This window comes from Pristis pectinata, chromosome 3 (genome assembly GCF_009764475.1).
Source record: "Pristis pectinata isolate sPriPec2 chromosome 3, sPriPec2.1.pri, whole genome shotgun sequence".
NCBI classification, from domain to species: Eukaryota; Metazoa; Chordata; class Chondrichthyes; order Rhinopristiformes; family Pristidae; genus Pristis; species Pristis pectinata.
This window is the reverse complement of record NC_067407.1, coordinates 41,135,420-41,141,419: the sequence shown is the minus strand read 5'-3', so window position 1 is coordinate 41,141,419 and position 6,000 is coordinate 41,135,420.

Below are 6,000 nucleotides of genomic sequence, written 5' to 3'. Positions count from 1 at the left end.
TGTGCGGTTGCCCAGACCATCCATGTGTAGGATCCGCATGGCTCGCTCGCGGTGGGAGAGTCCAAAAGTACGGATCAGGAGTGCCTTAATTCTAGGGTACCTGTCCTCCCTTTGTGGCTGGCGTAGGAAGTCGATGATCCGGCCTGCCGTGTCCTGTTTTTTTTAAAATAATAAACGCTTATTCACTAAAAGCACTACAAAAGACAACCAGTGTCAATACACAACATCTAATACAGAAAAGAAGAAACTACGCAACGACATACTACGGTAGAGAATGCAAACTAATACTAACGAAACACACATGCGACGCTACACCCATCAACGCGACACGCGACACTTCAAATAAGAATCGCGTTCATACCGTCCACGACACACACGATCCCCTGAGGGGCCCACCGAGCGTGGAACTCGGCTAGGGTGCCCGCGGAAACCACGTGCTCCCTCTCTAAATGCACCCGCGTGCACATGTAAGCGCGGAAGACAGGCAGGCAGGCCGACCTGCCGGGACCCTCGGCCGCCCACCGCCGCGTCCCGTGGATGGCCAGCTTGGCCAGGCCCAGCAGGAGACCCACCAGCAGATCCGTCGCGCGCCCCACCCCGCGCCGCACCGGGTGCCCGTAGACCAACAGTGCCGGGTTGAAGTGCAACCAGAACTTCAGCAGCAGCCCCCGCAGATACTCGAAGAGGGGCTGCAACCTCTCGCACTCCGCGTACGCGTGGTACACCGTCTCCTCCCAGCCACAGAAGTGACAGGCGGCCGGGGTGTCGGTGAACCGGCTCAAGAATCGGTTGCACGGCACGGCCCGGTGCAACACCCTCCACCCCAGGTCCCCGATGTACAGTGCTACGGCGTGTCCGGCCGGCAGACCAGGGCGAGGAAGTGAAAGGTGTGCAGGAGCAGCCCATATAAGAACCGCCTCGGCGCCTCGCAGAACGGCACCGTCGGTGTGTCCGCCAGGCGGCTCAGGTTGTGCCACGCCGCCTCCCGCGAGAGATGCCGGGCCCTGGGCCCGACCAGCAACTCCGGCGGGGCTGGCGCCAGCACGGCCGGGACCACCCCGGCGCCCGCCACGACCGGAGGGGGAGCGGCCGCGCGCTCGCCACACGACACCATGCCCCACACCCGCATCAGATCCTGGTAGAACCCGGGCAGTTCCTGCAGGGCGGCTCGGCCGATGCCCGCTGCCGGGAGACGCGCCCCCTCCCGGAGGCAGCGTCCCCGGCGGAGGAAGTAGGTGGCCAGCGCGTGCCACCGCGGGGGGTGCTCTGTGTACAGGTACCTCTTCAGCGCCCGGAGGCGGAGGGCCGCCAGCTGGGTGCGCACGCACACCAGTGCCTGACCCCCCCCTCCGCCGACGGCAGACTCAGGACCGCCGTGGAGACCCAGTGCCTCCGGCTGCCCCAGAAGAAGTCCGTCAACCTCCTCTGGGTGGTGGTGACGAAGACGTTGGGTGGCACCAGCGTGGCCAGCCGGTACCACAGCATGGAGGCCACCAGCTGGTTGATGACCAGCGCCCTGCCCTGGTACGAGATCACCCAGAGCAGACCCGACCGGCGCCCCAGCCGGGCGGAGACTTTCGCCCCCAACTCCTGCCAGTTCGCCGGTCAGGACCCCTCGGCCGGGGACAGGTAGACCCCCAGGTAGAGGAAGTGCGTTGTGCTCCACTCGAAGGGCCGCAACTCCTCTGGCAGGGAGTCCGCCCGCCACGGCCCCACCAGCAGACCCGAACACTTCGCCCAGTTGATCCTGGCGGAGGATGCGGCCGAGTAGACCCGCTGGCACTCGCGCATCCTCCGTAGGTCCGCTGGGTCGGTGACTGCCAGGAGGACGTCGTCGGTGTAAGCCGAGAGGACGACCTCCGTCGCCGTAAGCCGAGAGGACGACCTCCGTCGCCGGCTCGCGCAGCACCAGAATCGTCAGACACTTCCGAAGGAGGCACAGGAACGGTTCAGCGCAGACCGAGTACAACTGCCCCGACATGGGGCTGCCGTGTCCTGGTCAAGCGCGCTGACCATGTAGTAGTACCTTGTGGCGTCAGATGTAATGTCTCGGATGGCGAATTGGGCCTCAACCTGCTCGAACCAAACGTGGGGCTGAGTGGCCCAGAAAGTTGGGAGCTTCAGAGCTACCGCGCTGTGTGAGCTGCTCTAAGTCATTGCTGGGCGCTGAGTCGTCGGTTCCAGATGCCGTCTGGAACGTCGGGGTCACCAATATGTAGCCGATCGCGGTGCGCTACGGAAGAAACGACGCGGAGGCAGAGAGAGCTGATCTCCAGAAACTTTACTTCGACCACACCAAAGCGCATCAAAAAACTCTACCCATAAGCCCCCGCCACCGCGCGGGCCCCGACCACGACAGAAGGTCCGCCCCCAGGAGATAGTTCAAGACGCACTTCCGCGCACGCGCACGCGGCGCCCGATGGCAGTTCGAGTTCCGCATGTGTGGGCCACCATAGGTGCTTAGGGAAGAGGTGTGATCTTGAGAGCATCTGGGACACACACAGGATACAACCCATAGTCCAAAACCTTCTGACGCAGGTAACAACATTTCTACTAAGATAAGGTAGGCACAAAAATGTGTCAAGCTTACGTCACCATGTCTACAAATCAACTTAATCATATCCTATCTTCCTCTTTATGTTTGGATTCCTTCAAATTGTCTCCTCCCTTTTATTTGTTAACCACCTGAGCTTCTGTATTTTAGCTGCTGCTCTGAAGCTCATAACCCTCAGGTCAATGTGGAAGTTACATTTGCATCTTCAGGTGTCAGCCATTTACCACCTCCTTCAAGTGTCTAACCATCCCTGTCTTTGATGGCCTTACCATCACCATCAACATCATGGGAAGTCACCATTAGCCTGATATGTACTGGAATAGCCAATAAATACTGCAGCTACAAAACCAGCTCAAACTCTGGGATTTCTGCAGTACATTACTCATCTCCTAATTCCCCAGAGCATTTCCACCATCTACAAGGCATAACACAAGAGTATGATGCGATGCCTTCCATTTGCTTAAACAAGAGCAACACCAGCAGCACTGAGACACAAAAAATTCTGCAGCAGCACTGAAGCTCAACACTGTCTAGGACAAAGCTGCCCTCTCAAGTGACAACTCCATTCATCATTCCAAGCATTCATTCTCTGCACCACCGGCACACCATGGCTGCTGTGTGCATATTTAAAAAATTGGCTGCAGAAATCCACCGAAACCTCTTTGGTTATGCGAGTCAAACCTGTAAACTCAGCCATCAAGAAGGACAGTATTAGAAGATATATGGGAACACCACCACCTGCAAGTTCCTTTCTAGGTCACAAAGATTTGGGGATGTATCGCCATTCATTTATTGTCATTGAATGTTCCTCTGGAACTCCCTCATCAACAACAGTATGGGAGCACTTTCACTTATGGTTCAAGAACAGAGTTTCCCATGATCTCCTTATGGGAAAATAGAGCCTCATCGTTAAAGATTGCATTTCATAAAAGAACAATAGAATCTTCTAAGCCCTAATTTTTTGATCCCTAATTTTTTGGTGCCCTTCTTTCCTGCCCCTGCCCTGTCACCCAATCATTTTGTCTCTCTTAGCAATTCCTGCCCCGGATCTCTATTCAGTTTCCTTTGATAAGCATTCATGTCTCCTCTGTACCTTGCTTGGGTTTCTCCAGATGTCTCCGGTGCATTATGAGCTGCAATCCAGCAACTACATTCTCTATCGCCTCTCTGACGGTTCTGCCCAGTATGCCCACTAGGAAATAATCATGGATTCTTGAAACACTTCCTTTTATTCTTCACCACTCTGCCTCCTATTTACTCCACTTCCTTCTACCCTGGAAAATAGTTGCCAAGTCATTTACAAACGTATCCAAGCTTCCAATCCTCATTCTTTGATACACTTTTTGCAACAATCTTTCTACAGCTGTAACTACTCTCTTATCTAAATCAAAATAGTCTAGATACTGGAAATCTAAAACAAAACTAGGAAATGCTCTCATTCAAACTGATAAAGGTCAATGATCTAAAACATTAATTTTCGCTCCACAGTGGCTGCCTGACCACCATGACATTTTCAGCATTTTCTGCTTTTACTCAGTTATTTCTGTCTATGCTGCCTCTGACCCAAGGACATAGATTCAAATTCCACCATGGAACTTAGATAATTAAATAAAATGACATTTTTAAAAAATGGCCTGTCTCAGTAACAGTGACCATGAAAATACTGGATTGCCAGAAAACTTCATTTGGTTCACTATTGTCCTTCTGGAAAGGAAACCTGCCGCTCTTATTCAATCTGGCTTTTATGTGATTTTAGTCAAACAGCAATGTGATTGACTCATAATGAGACTCTGAAAGGACCAGATAAACTGCTGAGTCCTACCAAAAATCACTATATTAAAACACAACAAACATAAGGCTCATGGACACCCAGCATCCATCAAGGCTTTGGATTTGGCTAAAGGAAAGTAACTTTGGTCCAGTTGATTCCAAAGTTCTCATCACAAGCATCTTGAAATTGGTGTTTCATTTGGAGGTTTGATCCACAGATTGTTTATGCAACAGCCTGATATACTCACAGAATCTGACTAACCAGATGCCTCCATCACAGCCCTTGGGTAGATTTTATTTTACTGGCTGGACAGACTCATCAGAGTTGGTGGCACGACAGTATGCAGTTGGGAAGGAATGGCCACGAGAGTCCTCAGCATTGACTTCAGACCCCATTAATCCTTCTGATTACCACCTATTGTCCTCTCTAAGCTGATGAATCAGTACTTCATGTTGAACAGCACCATGGAAAAGTACCAAAAGAAGCAATAGTGCAGAATGTACTCTGGGTCTGGTTTACCTTGAGTTCCTCAGTAGCAACACCGTAGATTGAGCTAACTGAATCCTGAAGGACATAGCTTTAGACAGGGTATGGAGCAAAAGGTGATGAGTAACATGAGGTTTAAACCTACCTGATCTTATCCTCACCAATCTACATGATGCAGATATGTTTGTCCATGACAATAGGAGTGACCACTGTACAGTTCCTGTAGAGACAATGTCCAGTCTTCACTCCAAGCACACCTTCGACCATATGGCACCATATCACCATTCTGCTAAAATGGACAAATTCAGTACAAATCAAGTAGTTTAAAACTGGATATCTGTGAGGCACTATGAGCCATTGGCAGGAGCAGAATTGTATACCCTCATAACCTGCAACATCAGGACCTAGGATGTCCTCCACTCTACCACAACTATCTTGCCAGAGACAAAACCTAGTTCAACGATGACTGTAGAAGGGAGTACCCGGAGCAGCACCAAGTTTAAAAATAAGGTGCCAGCTTGACAAAGCTGCAGTAGGGATCTACTTGCATTCTAACCAGCAAAATCAGCATGCAGCGGACAGGACTTGGTGATCCCAGAACCAATGGGTCCAATCAAACCTTTGTAGTTCTGTTACCCCCAGTTATGAGTGGCAGTGGGCAGTTAAACAGCGAACAGGAGAACAAATGTCCACAACCACTGAAAAAACACAACCCAGCACGTGAGGGCCAAAGACAGTATTCTGCCAATTTAATTCACTCCCCATGATACCAGGAAATGGCACAGAACGATTGTGGAGTGGCCATAGTAGATGTGGCTCAGTGTAACACTGGGACCTTGAGGCTTTGGCTCAAGAAGCTTCAGCAAGAAGAGGCAGAGTAAGTGAGCGGAAGCTAAGGTGAGGTTCTGGTAAGTTCTCTTTCTTCCTTTGTTATTGCACAGTTATAGCAGTGGGAATGGCAGTCAGGGCAGTAGTATGCTCCTCTTGCAGGACGTGGGAAGTCAGGGAGACCTCCAGTGTCCCTAATGACTACACCTGCAAGAAGTGCATTCAGCTGCAGCTCCTTACAGACCACGTTAGGGAACTGGAGCTAGAGCTGGATGAACTCTGGATCATTCAGGAGGCTGAAATGTTGATAGACAGGAGTTAAAGGGAGGCAGTCACACCTAGGTTGCAGGATGCAGGTGAC